This window comes from Balaenoptera borealis (genome assembly GCF_965194805.1).
Source record: "Balaenoptera borealis genome assembly, chromosome: 4".
Taxonomy (NCBI): Eukaryota; Metazoa; Chordata; class Mammalia; order Artiodactyla; family Balaenopteridae; genus Balaenoptera; species Balaenoptera borealis.
Window position 1 is genome coordinate 100,715,903 of NC_138861.1, and position 18,390 is coordinate 100,734,292.

General features: G+C 35.4%; 1 long non-coding RNA gene across 1 annotated transcript in view; it reads right to left on the reverse strand.

Annotated features, from left to right (window-relative positions):
• The window catches only part of LOC309627354, a 78,293-nt gene that overhangs the window by 9,164 nt on the left and 50,739 nt on the right, over window positions 1-18,390 (reverse strand). Inside the window, exons 2-3 of the long non-coding RNA XR_014243698.1 lie at window positions 13,077-13,219; window positions 4,180-4,285 (exon numbers count right to left, since the gene is read on the reverse strand). This is a non-coding gene — a long non-coding RNA (uncharacterized lncRNA). The remainder of the gene's footprint in view (window positions 1-4,179; window positions 4,286-13,076; window positions 13,220-18,390) is intronic.

The window sequence follows — 18,390 nt, forward strand, 5'->3', positions numbered from 1 at the left end:
GGTAGTGGAAGTTCTCTAGAATTAGTTTTCATCTAAATAAAGGTGCCCGATGTTTATCTGTACCCTTTGTACTCATTGTTGCCTTGAATATACCGAGCTTCCTGTTGGTACAGGGAACTATCGATTTGCTGACTAATCTTTTTATCTGATCATTATAGATTGTAACTCTCAGTCTATAACCTTTACACACACTGCTATTGTGGTTAAATAAAACACAATACAAAATAATTAACATGTTCCTATATCGATATTTCTCTTCCAGGCAAGAGCAGGGGTGAGACTTCGATTTGACAACTGGACATTCGTATTTTTAGAGAAAAATATAAATAAAAGATGAATATACAATCTTTACTTCTTTAATATAAATTACTCAGGAAGAAATAGTATGGCGCCTTGGGGAAATCAACAGCTTCTTCAATTGGATTGTTTCTGTCACTGTATGGACACAGTCTTGTTTGATGTCCTCCCACCATTTGTCTTGTATGGAGTCTTTTATCTAAATCCAAAGTAATGCAGTCATCAGGGCTGCAATTCAATAATGGCTCCACAGGAGCTGTCATCCACAGTTTGCTATTCATCTTGTAAAAGGCTTTGAGTTTTCAAAGTACCAACTAAGGTTGGCATTTCAATGCTGCCGGATAGATCGCTTAAAGTTCTTTTGTGTTCACAAGAAAGGGAGTGAAATGGAGAATGGGGTGAGATTAAATGGCCAACCTGCTACTCTACCTGACTACCTAGGGGTAACCCTGAGCTACCCAAGGGAGCGAAGACATTAGGTGATCTGACCCTCGCAGTAATGGGACATTATGATGAATGGGGGACTCATTGTGTGGTGTTTTCTTCACACTGAGCTCCACTGCTATAATTAAGAGGCAACAAATTTATGGAAATTGACCCAGAAAAGGCAAAGTCAAAAAAAAAAAAGAAAGCAATGATGAGGAAGAGAATCTCTTGAAACATTTTCAGAATCAAAGCATCTTAGAATTAAGAATATCGTGAATGGATTTAAAGATGGATAAACTAAAGCTGAAGATGTGAATTAATAGGTCCAAGTTCTCATGTATGGCTGTTGCTCTTTGTATGTGAACAGCCTGGGCTGGAATTACCATCACTGGACCTGACCGTTTCGCTCTTTGGCTGGAAGTATGGATATTTCCCTGTTCTATTCAGACTCAGTTTCCTAGTTCTTCCATGACCATGATATATGTACATTAAGAATGACTAGACTAATAAAGCATAGGGTAAGAGTTCCTGGAACCATGAAGTCAGTAAGCCAAAAACCACTCTCCCAGACCACCAACATTCAAATATTTGCTTGATAGTCCCTGAGTATAGAGGAGTGTGGAGACACTGAAGCCACCCAACTCCTGCACTAATTCCCTGCAATTCTGGCTCAGAGCTTGCACTTTTGGAATGAGGAGGTTAGATGAGAGGAGCTATAACATAATAAAAAGAGTTCAGAGTAGTAGTGAAAACCTAGATTCTAAGTCCAGTTCTGTCATTGTGATTAACTGTACAATCTTGGGCAAGTCATTTCGTTTCTAGGCTTCAATTTCCCTAACTAATGAGAGATTTAAAATAAAAGTTTTCAAAAGTACTTTTTTTTCCCAAACACACTATGATTCTGTGAATGTAATAGGTGATGGCTATAGTTTTTGCACATGTCATAGGCTCATCCATTCACTCACTCATGAAACATCATCAACAATATTAATAACTATGTATTGAGTTTCTTCAGTTTGTCAAAGTGCTGTGATAGTGGCTAAGGATGGAATGGGTTTAAAAAACACATTTTGTTCCTGTCTTCATAGAACTTGCACTCTAGTAAAGAAAACAGACATTTTATCTATCACGGCCACAGCTGTACATTTACAATTGTGATAAGTGCTAAAACTGTAAAAAATGCAGGGTGCTGTGAAACTGACCTGGTTGAAGAGATCGGGGAAAGCCTCCCTGAGGATGTAATAAATAAGCTGAAATCTACAAGCTAGTGAGGTGATCTTTTTTGCCATGATCAGTCTAACCTTCTTCCTGAAAAGAATCAAGAATCATTGGAAGATTTTAAACAAGATATAGCATAATCAGATCTGCGTTTGCCTCAGATTTTAGAAAGACCATTCTGTTGAAAGCATAGAGAAAGAGTTGAAGGAGAGCAAAGCTAAAAGCAACATTAATGTTCCTTGTAAGACAAAACAAGTGGAACTAATTTTCAGCAGGAATATTAGGAGATACAGTAGTGCTTAAACTTTTCATTGCCAAGAATTGAGGCAAGACACAGGTAGAGAGCTGTGTGTGATTGTCCCTTCAAATCTAGCTCTGAGAGTTGGACCCTAAATTTAAGAGTATTACTTTCTTCCAGTTTGTGACCATGTTATAGAGTTTTCTGTCAAATCAAAAATGTTGGTTTAAAGAGATGTAGGTTGACTTTAAAGAAAACAAGATTTCTTCATCCTTCTCCTCATGTGACATTTAATGATGAATTGCCATGAGAGCAGGTGTTAATATCTGTGGCCATTATAAATAATTCTGGTGAATTCCAAAGCTGAATCATGACTTTATAATGGTCAGACTAAAATGATCATCCCACAAAATTTTGCTAGTTCTGCAGTATGGTCCATAATCTTTTAAATGTTATTTTGTGAACATGCTTCTCAGAAAGGTCACGGGTAAATGGGAAATCTTGATTGAGTATTTTAAAGGCTGTTCATGGTGACTGACATATTACTAAAAAGGAGGAACTTCCAAGCAGATCCAAAATATTTCTTCAGAGTAACTTCTAAATGTTCTGTCACATCCATAGTTAAATCAGGGAAGATAACTTATTTCTGCTTGAAACACCCTTTCCAATTTTCTTATTACTCACAATTCTTTTCACCAATATATTCATCTTTCCAAATTGACATTCTCAGTGTTCCAAAATAAGCTTCATGTGATTTCATCTTCACCCTTTATATCAACTCATGCCTACATGCTTCATTCATCTCACAGTCTCCTAATCCAACTCTTATCATTCCTTCAAGACCAAGTTCAAATTTTTCCTCCTGAAGGAAGATGTTCCATTGTCTCTCAATTTCTACAGGTTTTATTAGCTATAGTATCCTTGATCTTTATACCATTATACTATTTTATATATAGCCATAAATATATTGCTTTTTATATATTTATATTTATTTGATATATATATTTTAATGTATACTTAATACATATTTAATATCACCTGAAAGAATAGATAAGAGATATTTGTTGATTGGATAAAATAATACCAAATGAAGAATGCTTCAGATCCTTCAAAAAGATTATATAGAAGAGCTTCAATATAAAAAGTAAAGTTATAATCATGATATTACCAAGGAAATTGATTGACTTGGATTAATTTTTCTAAACTGGATGTACCAGCCAAATGTACGGGATGCTTTCTAGTAGAAGCATTATTAAAATCAAGAGTTAATATGGTGATCAGGGAAATAAAAATAGATTAAGAATTATAAAACCTGGTCCCAAATCTCTGCTGCTACTTGGGGCATTCATGTAGTGAATACAGCCTTTGCTAAAATTAATGTTTTGGACCATTATTAGAGGACTTTATGGTATTAACTAGATATTAATAAAACTTAAGAGGCAGACACAGTCAGCCTTTCCATAACCCATCAAATTATAGCTCCCATGACTTCCCTTGAAAACTCTAAAATAAAAAAGAATATGGAACCTCCAATTTATTGAGGGTCTGGAAAATTATTGTAGCACTTACAGAAAGCATGAAGAATACATCAGCAGAGCTGTGTGGTCTTACCTTGGCTTATAAGACCCTTCATGATCTGGTCTCTGCCTCCATTTCCAATCTCATCTTGCACAAGTCAGCTTGGGCTCTAGCCTCAGTGGATTTCAAAGACCAGAGTCTTTGAGCATGCAGAACCCATGCATATTCTGGCTATTCACTCCGCTTGGAATGTTCTTTGCATTGATCATTTCATGGCTCACTCCTTCTTGTTATTCATAGTTTAACTGAAATGTTACCTGTTCAGATTGGTCTTCTACCCAACTGTTTCGGAGTAAGCCCCCATCAATCAAACTCAATCTCTATCACCAAGATTTGTTTTCTTCATAATACAGCATATCATAGTATAATAGATGATATATATGACAACACATGTTCATGTCTGGGCCAGTAAAATCACTCACACAAACTTCCCCCAAGGTGTGAAGGTTCATCTTCATCTTGAACATCTCTACTTTGGTCCATCCAGCAGGATAGCAGTGGTTAATCGATCTCAGGTCTTCCAGATTTCTATTACGAAAGTTGGATATCATTAATTACATCCTCTTCAAAATGCAGGAGTTTCACATCAGGCTCTTAGTGGTCCCTTTAAGTTGCTCTCTCTTGACTGGAGGTGAAGGGTGAAGGAACACCATCTCTCACCCTGGGGGGTTGGATGGGCCTAATACCTCAGTGTTCCCCAAAGACATCTTGCCTCCCATCTCCATTATTCCCCTGATGCCTTTGTACACCTCAAGTGAAGCGTGGGAGAGTTTGCTAGTTAGTACCCAGACACTACTATAAGTTCTATTTGATGCTCAGTCTCACATCTCATGATATTACCTGATATGTGCAAGTTTCCATCTGAACCCAAATCTCTGTTTTAATAATTCAGCACCTTTAAATTTTTTTATAACTATTATATTTTCTTCCTCAGAAAAAGAACTTCCTCAGATCCCACTTTTGTTTTGTATTTTGAAGCACCAGGCAAAGGAGAAAAGCTAGAGAAAAACAACAAAGTCTAGAAGATACATGGAGTGGGAAAGAAAGAAAAACAAGCAAACAACTACAACAAAAACAAGCCCTGAGTTTACCAGCTCCAAAGAAAATATATGATCACTGTTAATTTAAGGGGAAAAGATATGTCAACTCAATGAATTAGGTTCATCAGTTCTCAAACATTTTGATCAAATTTTAAACTCTTAAAAATTAATGAGAATCCCCAAAAGTTTTTGTTTATGTGGATTATATCTATCAATATTTACTGTATTAGTAATTAAAAGAGACATTTAAAAATACTAGAATATATGTGTGCATGCTTTTCACCATCAAAGCAATATCATCACATTTCATGCAGCTTCTGGAAAACTCCACAATTCATTCATGAGAAAATAAGAATGAAAAAGGTAAATAATATCTTAGTACTATTATGAAAATAGCTTTGACCTCTTGGTGCTCTTGAAAGCGTCAAGGATCCACAGGTATCCCAAGACTCTATTTTTGAGAACTGCTTAACTAGGTTGTCAATAACTAATATGACTTTAGTTTATGAGGGGCTTTCAAAAATACAAATGTGAATTATAATTACTCACAGGCAAACTTTCATCTCAGGCCACTGCCTGATTATAAACATTTCCAGAACTCTCAGCTCAGATAAAGTCTCAAACTGATGAAAAAAAAAAAAAATAGCTTGTCTGGCTTTAAATAATTTCATTTAAGATATACCTAAATCAATTAATATTTCTTATTATACTTTATTTATTAACTATATTCATCAGAAGAGAAATAAACATAACAATTTTGTCTATTTACATTGGTGTATAATCTGTACTTATCGACGGATCTCAAAAATACAACATTTATTTTTCTTTTTCTCTTTTTGAATAAGGTCTGAAAATTATTCATACCTGCAACATAAAATAAACTTTAAATTTAGACTATTTCCAACAGCACTGGGAAATGTCACCTCAAAGATAATAACATAATAGCAGTTACTAAGAGCACCAAACTTGCATGAGTTCCCTTCACAAAGGAGAGCCTGGCCTACTTTATGAAACACCCCAGAGGATAGTCCAAGTATCAATATCACTGACTCAGACAATTTATTAAGATATTCTTTAAAAAGTATTCTCTAAGAATTATTCTTTCCTATTTTGTAGTTAAATGATCACCTCCATACTTTTTTATTAAGAATACTTGCCCTGAGGGAGGTATTTAACACAAGTTCCTGCATGTCCACAGTGTCAGAGATGGTGGTTAAAACTGAGATTCAGTGGATGCCCCATGGGCTTGCTGTGATCAGTTTTGGGATGAACAACTCATGCCTGGTACGAGATGAAATTTACAGAGATATGCATCTCAGAGAACCAGTGTTAGCCGGAGCAGGAGCCCAGGCAGCAGGGGGAGAAAGTGATCTCCTCACCCAGCTTTGCTGATACAAAGAAAACAAATGTCACCAGAGGAGGTCCAACCCAGAGGCAACCAAAATGAACACAACCCTCCATTTTTGCCAGGATAATAGGTACACCCTGCTACAGAGTTTAGGGAAAGAAAAGAAAGACAGGAGAATCCTGAATGAGAGATTTCATTTAAAGTGGAAGTTCCCAAACTGACCATGAATTGACAAAATTCAGTTTTAAGTCAGTAGGAGAAATAGAGCCTTGAGAACTAAGTTTATTTCAGACATAGAGAAATAATGAAAAGTAAGTCTTTGAACTTTGCATTCATAGAGTGTTGTGATGGTGAATTTTATACTTAGTGCATGAGAATATAAAATACTTGTTCAGGACCATCCCACTGATGACAAAATACTACTTAATGTGGGAGAACTTGAATGCAAGGCAATATGCAAAGCAACCTTACAATTTTTAAATACACTATATTTATATATTTTTAACTGTCACTTCTTCCTCTACCCCCATCCCAAGGGAAAATCAGGGACTTTCACCTGCTTTGTTTATTACTATATTCCAGTGCCTGGTACATGTTAAATGCTTAATAAATATTTGTTGAATGAATGAATGATTTGACAAATGAATGCATTAGTCAGAATCTCCTGGAAAGTTCTTTAAAGTGTAATACCCACCCCCAGCCGCAGAGTATCTCTTGAGTGGGCCCTGAGTCTGGATTATTAACAAACTCCCCAGATGATTCTGACGTACTTTGAAGTTCAAGAATTATCGTGTGACTGGACTGGTGGATAGGAGAAGTATAGAAAACCAGATAAATGGAAAGGAGACTCAAGGTGTACTTGGCATTAAATCTCTCCATAAAATGACTCCTCGGCCTACCTTTGTTTTAATTTCTATCTTAATAAAATTGTGGTATTTGCATTCATGTAGATCAGAGAAAATGGTACATTAGGCTACCACAAACTTTAAAGTTGATTTCCTACATCTCGACAGTTTTAAAAAAAAATTTTTCCAATAGCTTTTTTCTTTTCCTTTTCTCTGAAATATTATTATACCTTCATTTGGAAGCTTTATATGTATCTCAAAATTATCATGTCTTGCATACAATTTTTTCTTTCCATCCAACTCCCAAATACTTAATATTGCATAGAAAATCTAACACTTCATAGCAGTTATCACAGTTTGCAATTATATTTATATCTGTGTTTATTTTTAAAATTTGATTTTATTGTGATAAGAACCCTTAACATGAGACCTATCCTCAAATTTTTAAGTGTACAGTACAGTATTGTCGACTATAGTACAGTCCTGTACAGCAAATCTCTAGAGTTATTTATATTGCTTGACTGAAACGTTATGCTCGTTGATTGTTAGCTCCACATTTCTCTCTACTCACCCCCTCAACCCCTGGCAACCACCATTCCACTCTTTGTTTCTGTGAATTTAATTATTTTAGATATCTCATATAAGTGGAATCATGCAGTATTTGTCTTTCCGTGATTGACTTATTTCACTTAGCATAACATCTTCAGGTTCATCCATGTTGCTTCATGTTGCAGTCTTTCCTTCTTTTTTAAGGCTGAATGGTATATTCCATTGTATGTATACAAAACATTTTTCTTTATCCATTTATATGTCGATGGACATTTAGGTTGTTTCCACATCTTGGTTATGGAGAACAGTGTTCCAATGAACAAAGGAGTACTAATGTCTCTTTGAGATCCTAATTTCAATACTTTTGGATAAATACCCAGAAGCAGGATTGCTAGATCATAGGGAAGTCCTATTGTTAATTTTTTGAGGAACTTCCATAATATTTTTCATAGTGGCTGCACCATTTTTACATTCCTATCAACAGTATGAAAGGGCTCCAATTTCTCCACATATTTGCCAACACTTGTCTTTTGATCTGCGTTTGCCATTTATATCTGTTTTCTACACTAGAAGGTAAGCTTGATGAGGGGCATTCATTCACCTCCATGTTCTTATTACCTAGAATAGTATACCATGAACCACTACTCTGTCTTGGAGGCTGAGTGCATTTAAAATGTTTCTGTGTACACTGTATCTTCCTAACACCCCTATGAGGCAGACATTGCTATTTTCCCAACATTACAGATGAGGAAACTGAGGCTTAGAGGAGATAAGTGAATTGTCTACAGCCACACAGCTTGCAAGTAGCAAAGCCATATTTGAAATCTAGTAGGCCTGTTTTTTCTCTATTTTTGTTTTGTTTGTCCTACACCCTGTATGTTAGCCTTGGCAGATCCCCTCTACATATCCAACAGAGGTATAGAAAGAAGTAATATTTCCAGTTACAAATATTAATTATTAATCACTATTAACTCAGTTCAATATCCCTCTTATCTGGACAGAAGTCTTCTAGGATCTTAACCTTCAGCTGCAGGCATGAATCTGGAGTTAAGTCTAAGATATTTCAGGGCTCTCATAGTAGCTGTATCATAGCCCCAATCCTAAATCCAGTCTTTACTGACCCTCATTTGCTGCCTATTGACTGGTTTAACAAAAATTTTCAACAGGCATGGCTTTTTTTTTTTCCTTTTGTACCACATTAGAGGCAGAAAATCAGGAGAGTAGGACACTGCATGAGACAGGTGAAAAAAGAGAAAGTTGATGCCTCATAGCAAGACAGAAGGAAAACAAAACAGGGTAGAGGATATCCTGTCTCTTAGAATGTCCTTTTCTCTTAGAAATGGTGGCCCAAAATCACGGAGAAAGATTTAAATTATATATAAAGACAACTCTTTTTAGGAAGACAAGTAGGTGAATAATTCATTTTTATAATGATTTATATTAAAAACCGTTTACACAATCTGTCACTTGCAAACTTCAACTACTTAGAAAATTGATATTTGACTTTAAAAATGATACACCAGTGGGGGCATTATTGCTACCTCTTCTCTTGTTCAAGAGTCTTCAAAGTGACATATCTGACAATCTGCAAATGGACATGGTCATCTTCCCTAACTTTTATGCTTTCAAATGCTCTTTATCAATCACTAAGTCCAGCATCTTTATTGTTTCCTATTTCAAGCCATCATCAAAACCAGTGCATTAATTATCAGGGTCTTCCCACTTTCCCTATCTTAGTCTAGGCATAGTCCAGGTCCTCATCGCGGTATACCTGTATTTCTAACATGGGTCACTTTGGGCTACTTAGCATCCATTCCCCTGTTCTTGGTACAGTACCCTACTTTTGGCTCAGATACTAATTCTTCCACCTCACAGTCCACATGCCTCAGAGAAGCTGACTTCTATCCTCTCATAGAGGTGGGCCTTGTAAAATCTTAGCCATTTGGCCACAGCAAAATTATTTTGGGATGAGTACATGACCTAAGAGCCAGTCAAAATAAAGTCCAAGACTTTTTGGACTTTTTGGTTCCATGGTTGAGAGAAGAGGTGCACTTTGCTTTTCTGCATATATACAAAGGGTGTAGTAGCCCTTGGAGGTGCAGGTAGACATCTTGGGACCATAAAGAAATATCATTGCTGAACTTGGATTTAAGACTGAATAAATAGAGAAAAGAAAAGGAAAGAGAGAAACCAGGGAATATTTTGTGTTTGACTTCTCATATACCATTAGGCTCCTTAGTAATGAAGGAATATATGAAAACGTGAATAATATTTGTCTTTAATACAGTATTAAGAATTTTTGAAGTGCATCTATGTACATCATTTAATTTGAACAGCATCTTTCAATTACAAAAAGTAATTACATATTTTAATTTACTCTATACACATATATGTTATAATGAAAAGAGCAAAGATTTTTATGTCAAAATTAACTGAGATTTTCATCAGGCTTTGTTGTGTGTTTGTTGTACAATCTTTGGTAAATCACACACTCTCACAAATCGAAACTTTCCATATTTTAGAAATGGAACTGCCACGTAGCATGATCAAATAGGAAGATATTTTCACTTTATATTTTATAATATTTATGTTTTCTAATGCATAAATATCAATGTAACTTTCAAAGTTTTAAAATAAAGCCAACTTTTAGACCATATTTTAAAAGATTTTTGCACACTTCTAATGTTTGAATCAAGAATGTATTTTTGGGGGCTTCCCTGGTGGTGCAGTGGTTGAGAATCTGCCTGCCAATGCAGGGGACATGGGTTCGAGCCCTGGTCTGGGAAGATCCCACATGCTGCGGGGCAACTAGGCCCGTGAGCCACAACTACTGAGCCTGCGCGTCTGGAGCCTGTGCTCCGCAACAAGAGAGGCCACGGCAGTGAGAGGCCCGCGCACCGCGATGAAGAGTGGCCCCCGCTCGCCGCAACTAGAGAAAGCCCTCGCACAGAAACGAAGACCCAACACAGCCAAAAATAAATAACAAATAAATTTAAAAAAAAAAAGAATGTATTTTTTTATTTCTTCATATATATATATTTACTTTGCAAAGTAATACATATACATCATAGAAATACATATACATTGTAGTGTTACATGCAGGAATACATTATATATGTACAAATACATGAACATTGTCAAAAATTTAGAAAATACAGAGGAACTAGAAGAAAATTAATCCTGTCATTGAAGTAATAAACATTGACAATATTTTAGCATATATCCTCCAATTTTTTTCTTTTTCTTTCTTTTTTTTTGTTGTTGTAAGAACACTTAACATGAGATCAGCCCTCAACAAAATTTAAGAGTGCAATGCAGTATCGTTAACTGCAGGTGCAATATTATACAGCAGATCTCTAGAACCCTACTACTTGCTTAACTGAGACTTTATACTTGTTGATTAGTAACTCCACAAGGAATGTATTTTTAAACTGACATTTTATATACTAATTCTAAAAATGTGGTTTCACAAAGTATTTTTAGTAGTTTGTAGCCATATTACTTATTCCCATTATATAAAATCCTAAGACTGCCTTCTCTCTATTGGTAGGAAAATCACATTATCTTTAAAGAATTTTCTTCTCATGATTCTTTTAAAAAGCATTCAATATCTGATTTTTTTCTTGCCCAAATCAAAGCCAGACTTCATTATTTCCTATCACCATAATTTGTTTTGGTAGACATTACTAGTGTTCACCAATATCTGGTTCATTCTAATTTTCAGTCATCATGCAATTGGAGGAATTCATGAGACTAGATCTGGCCAGTGGCTGTGGTCAGATATAACATGTGAATTTCTGGGCAGAAGTAGAAAAGAGCTGGTCAATACCTTTCCAACTGTCTCTTGTTTCTCTACCACATTGACTGAGTAGATCATGTGTCTATGCAGGCATAGGATGATGGGATCTTCCTCAGCCTAGATGGCTGCCTTAGTAAGTGGAGGACAGTTGCCCTACAGTTGAGGCCTCAAGAGACAATTAAGCACTAATTTGTGAGGGCAAATTGACTTCTCTCTTACGCATCTAGAATGACGATCATGTGTATCATCCTACAGAGAATTGAAAAAAACAGTTCTGTTGTGAAAAGCTGCCCTTAAAAAGGTACTAGACTTGCAGTGGACTTTGCCTGAATGAGAAATAAACTTTGCTGAGTTTAGCCACTGAGACTTTGAATTTTTTTTTTTTTTTTTTTTGGCTACTACAAAATAATGATGTCTATCCTAATACTGTTGTTTTAGGAAAATCCTACCTTGAATAACCATTTCAAATTGTTTCAGTGTGAGAAATCCCAAACCACATTTTTTTATATGCATGTAATTTAATTCTTCATATTACACCTTGAAATGGCCAAAATGCATCAGTTTTCTCTGTTCTCAGGGACCCACAGATTACATCTCCAGCTCTCTATACTCTTACAGCACTTATTTGTATTATTCTATTTATTTATATTACAATTTTCCTCTTGAAGTGTACTTGAGTAATATTTAGATAACTCTTATTATTCCAGCCTGAAAGAGCACATCCGTGATAGTCATAAATATGGTCTGTGGCTCTGAGTTTCCATTCAAAGTAATTTCTAATATATAAGCATTCTAACTCCCTCTTCTTCAGGCAGAGTCCCGAGTACCTCATGTGATTTCTTTGGCAGCCATTCAAATTCTGATAAAGCTACTAGTGCCGACCTCATCCCTACCAACTACCCTGAATCTGCTGCTTTTCTGCCTTGTGACTTGACCTTGACATTTCTGCTAGAATGTGACATTACTATCACTTCCCACATTGTTGTCACTTCCCTTTGTCAGTACCAATGGTCCTTTTTGAAATAAAGGGGTCCCTCTGTCTGCATCCCCACCCAGTATTACCAATGAATACTAAGAGAAAACTTAACTCAGTGTTTTGGGTTAACTCACAGTGTAGGGGTGTCTTTAATGTTCTTTCATTAGCAATGAGCTATTGATCCTAAGATTAGGAAATATGGCTTAATTATGATTTTCATTGGATGGTGGCACTTAGATTGCTGGGAATACATAGTGTTCAGTCTAGATAACCTCAAAGAATGTGACAGAACTGAGCTTGCTCTCATAGACCTAACTATGAGAAAGAGATGTGAGAGTCAGGCAAAACACAGATGTGGGAGAATCAAAGTGGGAAAAGAGGAAGACAAGCCATACTATTTAAAATATAATGAGTTTGAGGTAACTGTGATGAAATTGGGGACACTAGTCAGTGGTTTAGAAAAATAGAAAAACACATAGCTTTAGCAGTCAGCAATATAACTGAAACTGTGGAAGTATATATATGAGGATTTTCTATCTATCTGATTAGTTACAAGGAACTGCCACACCTGAAAACGTGGCTAACTAGATACCCAAAAAGTTTTCTGCTATGAAACATCTAAGAGTATTGAATTGTAATATAATAATCATCTTTAAAAATACATAGCTGAGCTTGCAAGTAAAAAGAGGTTTCTCTAGGGGGACAAGATCATAAAAGAAGTTGAAAATAAGAAAATAAGTGGGGTGATGAAGCTATACCTACCCTGACTGCATGTATAAATCTTCTGTCACCCAGAGACTTGTGTTTCAGTGATGTTGGGCTCACTCAAGCTAAGGATTTAGAATTAGAAGCCAGAGTCCTTAAGGGGCCATGTGAAAGTATGGACCAGAAGAAAAAAAATCTGCCTGAAAGGAAAGAGAGAAACAAAGGAAACATATATTTTAGCTCAGACTTAGATGAACACAAAAGTTTCTCTTGAGAATTTATTAAAATCAAGCCATCCTTCAAGCGGAGTTGGAATTATTTGTACTATTTATATGATCTGACAAACTATATGCTAAAAAATAATGAATTCAAAATGATTTCAGGTTAGTAGAACCCTAGTGTGTCAAGCAGAAACAAACATAGATATTCTCTGGAAAAATGTGCTCTAATAGAACGCTTGCAGAATTTCTCCAGATAAAGCCCAACCATTTGAACAAGAATTTGTGATTCAAAATTAATAACACAAAGGGAAACAGGCCACTAGAATAAAAGTCAGAAGAATCAACCAATAATAGAAGTAGACTTCCCAGGAACTTCTGATACTGAAATTCCCAGCTACAAAATTTAAATAAGCATTTTTTAAAAATAAATAAAAAGTAGAATTGAAACATAGCAAGAAGTTAGACTATCAAAAGCAGAGTTGAAAAAATAGAAATTCTCAAAATAAAAAAGTGTAATCATTAAAATTATAAACCTCAGTAAAGGTGTTAAATGTAAGATAATCACAGCTGAAGAGAGAATTAGTAACCTGGAAGAAACCTGAAAAAAAATACCTAAAATCCAGCACAAAGGAGCAGAGGTATCAAGTATGAAAGATTGTTTTAAAATATGGAAGGTAATGAGGTCATATGCTTCTAAATGGAGTTTCAGAAGGAGAGAATACAAACAAGGAGCTAGAGACAATATTTGAAGGGTTAATAGCTGTGAAATGCTCAAAGATTCTAATTCTCAGTGTGGGAGACTGCTCTTGGCACAGTAACCTAGTTTTTCAAGCCCCCCTGCATTTAGGAGAGCCATTCAACTAGTTCTCAGAAAAAGAATGTAAGCAGAAAAAAAATGAAATGGTCATTTTCTGACTTATATAGTTACAAGTAGGTGCACATTTCCCATTCCCAATTTCTCTCTCTCTCCACTAAACATGATGAAGTCATGTCAAACTTGAAGAAACCTGGATTTTGGAGTTCTTCCTTAGAGGACAATAGCCCAGGAAAGCCACTACCCAGGAACATCTGCATTGAAATTTGCATGAGCAAGAAATAATACTTGTAGTATGTTAAATCAATGACTCTGGAGGTTATTTGTTACAGCAGCTAGTATTAATTACCCTGACTGAGACACAGGAAAACCAGTGAATCTTAAGCATGGTAAATAAGAAATACTTATGGGGACTTCCCTGGTGGCACAGTGGTTAAGAATCCACCTGCCAATGGAGGGGACACGGGTTTGAGCCCTGGTCCGGGAAGATCCTACAAGCCATGGAGCAACTAAGCCCATGCGCCACAACTACTGAGCCTGTGCTCTAGAGCCCATGAGCCACAACCACTGAAGCTCACGCACCTAGAGCCCGTGCTCCACAACGAAAAGCCAACACAATAAGAAGCCCGCACACTGCAACGAAGAGTAGCCCCTGCTCAATGCAACTAGAGAAAGCCCACGTGCAGCAACGAAGACCCAATGCAGCCATAAATAAAAATAAATAAATAAATAGAAATATTATGTATATCAGACTAAAACAATAAGAAAACAACAAAAGTAAAGAATAATCTTAATCAGAAACCAAGTTCTATATATTCTTCCTTTGATATATCTCTCAAAGTTGACTACTTTTTCCTGTGTCCACCACAAATCCCTAAATCAAAGCATCTGTTATCCTTCCCATGAAACACTGAAAAAGCTTCCTAACTGATCTCCTATCCTCCACTCCTGTCCCTCTTCCAATTCTTTCCTCATCTATAAGAAAGTAAGATCTTTAAGAAGTGGAAATCCACTATTACAATATTTCTGCTGTAAAATTTAAATGGACTTCCATTTCTCCTGGGTATGGTTCAGACTTTATAACATAATTTTCAAGGCTTTCATCAATGTGACTAAGCCTACCTCACCGATTTCATCTCTTGCTATTCTTCTCATTGTCTCTGACCATACCAGACTTACTTTATTTCATTTAATGAGTCATTCTCTCATTTCCAGGTGTTCTAGCATTCTGTTTATTTACTTGAAATACTTTCCTTTTCACCTAAATATCTTTTATGCATTCTTCAGGTCTCAATTCAAATGTCCTTTCACCTGAGAAGTTTCCTCAGATAACCAAGATTAGTTTCAATCTTTGAGTTTCACTTTGGAAGCATTCAGAATCCTCCCACAGTAGATCTGATTTACTTCTACTTTTGAAGCATTTACCATTATAATAATTATTGGTTTATTCTGATTCTGGGATTGAACCTTAGTTTGTGTCTTAGGGATTGGGTTTATAAATTTCTTGATGTCAGTATACTGAATATAGTTGCCAGTGCATAGTAATGCTCAGTAAATATTTCTAGAATGAGGTTGAATAAATGGATGAATGAACCAAAAGAACAGAATAAGATAATGTTTCAGGAATTTTTCTGCTTGTTTGAAAGACTGGTATTTGATCTTGGTCTCTGTCAGAAAAATAATCAAATCTTGGCAATTAAAGTAAAAAAATGTCATCTCTCATAATTTGCTCTAAGTATTAATGGACTTCAGATGCACAAAATTGTGTTAACCACAAACCTTAGTACATTTGGATTGTGAATAGTAGTATATTCATGTTCCTCACCCACTTATTTGCTTATTTGCTTATTTGTTTGTTGGTTTATTCATCTACTCATGCATGAATTCCTGCATCCAATTGTAGTGGTATTATAATGAAAATTTGTGAATGCAGTATCCAACCTAAGACTTGAAACACTCTCCTTGCCTTCTGACTTGCCCACTCTCTGATGTAAGAACTATCCTGGGTCTTGTGTTTATCATTTTTTTTTGTTTCTTAGAATTATATTATTATGTGCACAGATATACCTCAAGTATATGTGTTTACTTTAGGTCCTAATTTTAACTACAATAAAGGGTATTTTTCAGCATGTCATCTGGGACATTTTTGCTCAGTATCCTATTATTGAAATTCATTCATGTTTTTGCATGTAGCTGAGTTTATTTATTTTGCTGCTGTTTAATATTTCATTATATAAATATATTCATTATAATTTATTTATTCTTTGTCCTATTAGTGGGCATTTAGTTGTTTCCAGTCTTTTGCTTTTATGCATAGCACTTCTTATGGACATTCTCATACATGCCTTTTATGATAAATGTGGAAGTATTTCTCTTGGGTCTATATGTAAGAGTGGAACTACTGGGCCATGAGAGACAATGCCAACTTGTCTTCCAATATGTCTATATGAGCAATGTGTTTGAGATCATGTTGATTTACAATCTATCAGATACTTGGTATTAACAGACAATTTTTGCCAATTAAATTGTTATAAAATTTATTTCCTGGTGGTCTTGTTTTATATTTTCCTTTGCTTTCTGTTATTATAAAATATTCAAAATCAAAATGACCTATTTGCAAGTTAGTGACCTCCTTGCTTTTGAAATGGTCAAAGATTAATTAGATATTCAATTGATAGGGTTTCTTCTTTGGGCCAGGCTTAGACCATTCATCATTCATTCAACAAACATAATTTAGCATCATGTTGGGTTCTGAGGACATAGGGAACAGGATAAGCCTGGGTGCTGCTGTCATGGAGAAAGACTCTAAGAGTCAATTATTAATGTGATGAGTACTATGAAGAAGTGTAGCGAACTATAGAGTGAATAACATAAATATCTGTTCTGATCAGAAGTTGGGAAGGATGTAAGGAAATGTTTCCCATAGTAAGTGACCCCAAAAGCTTAAACCTGAATTATGCATAATTTTACCTAAGAGATAGGAGATCAGGGATTTTGTGGAAGGGCTCTCCTCAATAGAGGAAGTATGTGAAAACACTGTCTTAGATTTCTGTCTGCATTTCCTCTCTCCTAAGGCTTAAACAGAATTCTAGGGTCCAAGGCAGAAATTAGTGCCTCAGCAGCCATGTTTATGTTCTCCCAAACTTTATTTCTCCCAGACAGGGCTTCCTCTACCAAAGGAACCAAAATGTAGCCTCCAGCTGGGGCCTTGTACTACAATTAAAACATAATGATTATTGAGCATCTCTGAGAAAGAAATGCAAACTTCAGAAAACAGGTTGGGGAGTAGACCTCACATAAGATTGGCTCTTACATGAGAGCAATCTTAACACCTCTAATGCGTTTTTAATAATATGTATTAACATATATATAACATATATAATATATTAAATATACAATTAATATATGATATAGATAATTTCAATATTTCTAGCCACGTATATGCCCTCTCTTATTCTGGGGACTAATTCTATGTTTTTCATTTTTGAGTTGTTTTCAACTCAAGATGCTAAGAAATTAAAAGGTTGTGAACCTACTACAGAAAGGTTTTTTTTTTTGAGGGGGGGGGGCTCCTAACAGCAGAAAAAACTCATTAAATAATCAACAATATTTTGGGGAACCTACTAGATATTTATTGCTATTCTCTGATCTGAAATAAACCAGACAAACATAAGATGCCATATTTGAATCTCATCTTGTTGGGTGTATTTATTCACATATATGTGTATACTTTTATTTAAAAACTTTATACACTATATAAATATACACATAATTAATTATAATTTAATATATGTACTCTAAAAATGTATATTATTTATATATTAAGCTTTCTTTTCTGAGGCCTTAATTTGGAAAATTGAATTTGTTCTGTCCTATTATAAAGCCTATGCATGGCCTTCTAATATTCTTTGTGAAATCTATTTGACAATAACAAACTTGTTCTCCTATAATCCTTGGGACAAACAGTAATTTCTATTTATTTAAGTCTTAGTTTTCTGACTATTAATGTGCAAGGGGTCACACTGTGAAATAAAAGCTTAACAAATGTCCTCTTTGGAATATCAATGAGTTATCTTTAATCATTACAAGGAAAACGCAAAGATTCTTTGAAAAAGTAAATACTAAACTGTCACAAAACTCATTTTGGAAAAAAAGAAATGAAAACATATTCATTTGACACTGCCGGGCTTACAGCTTGTTTTCAGGCATGGCACAGCAGCTATAAATCTGGAAGTCACCTTACAGCTCCTAAAATAATAAAGTCCCTTCACCACCACTCCATTCCACAGATAAGGAGACTGAGGCCAGGAAAATCAGTATGAATCCAAAGTCACAC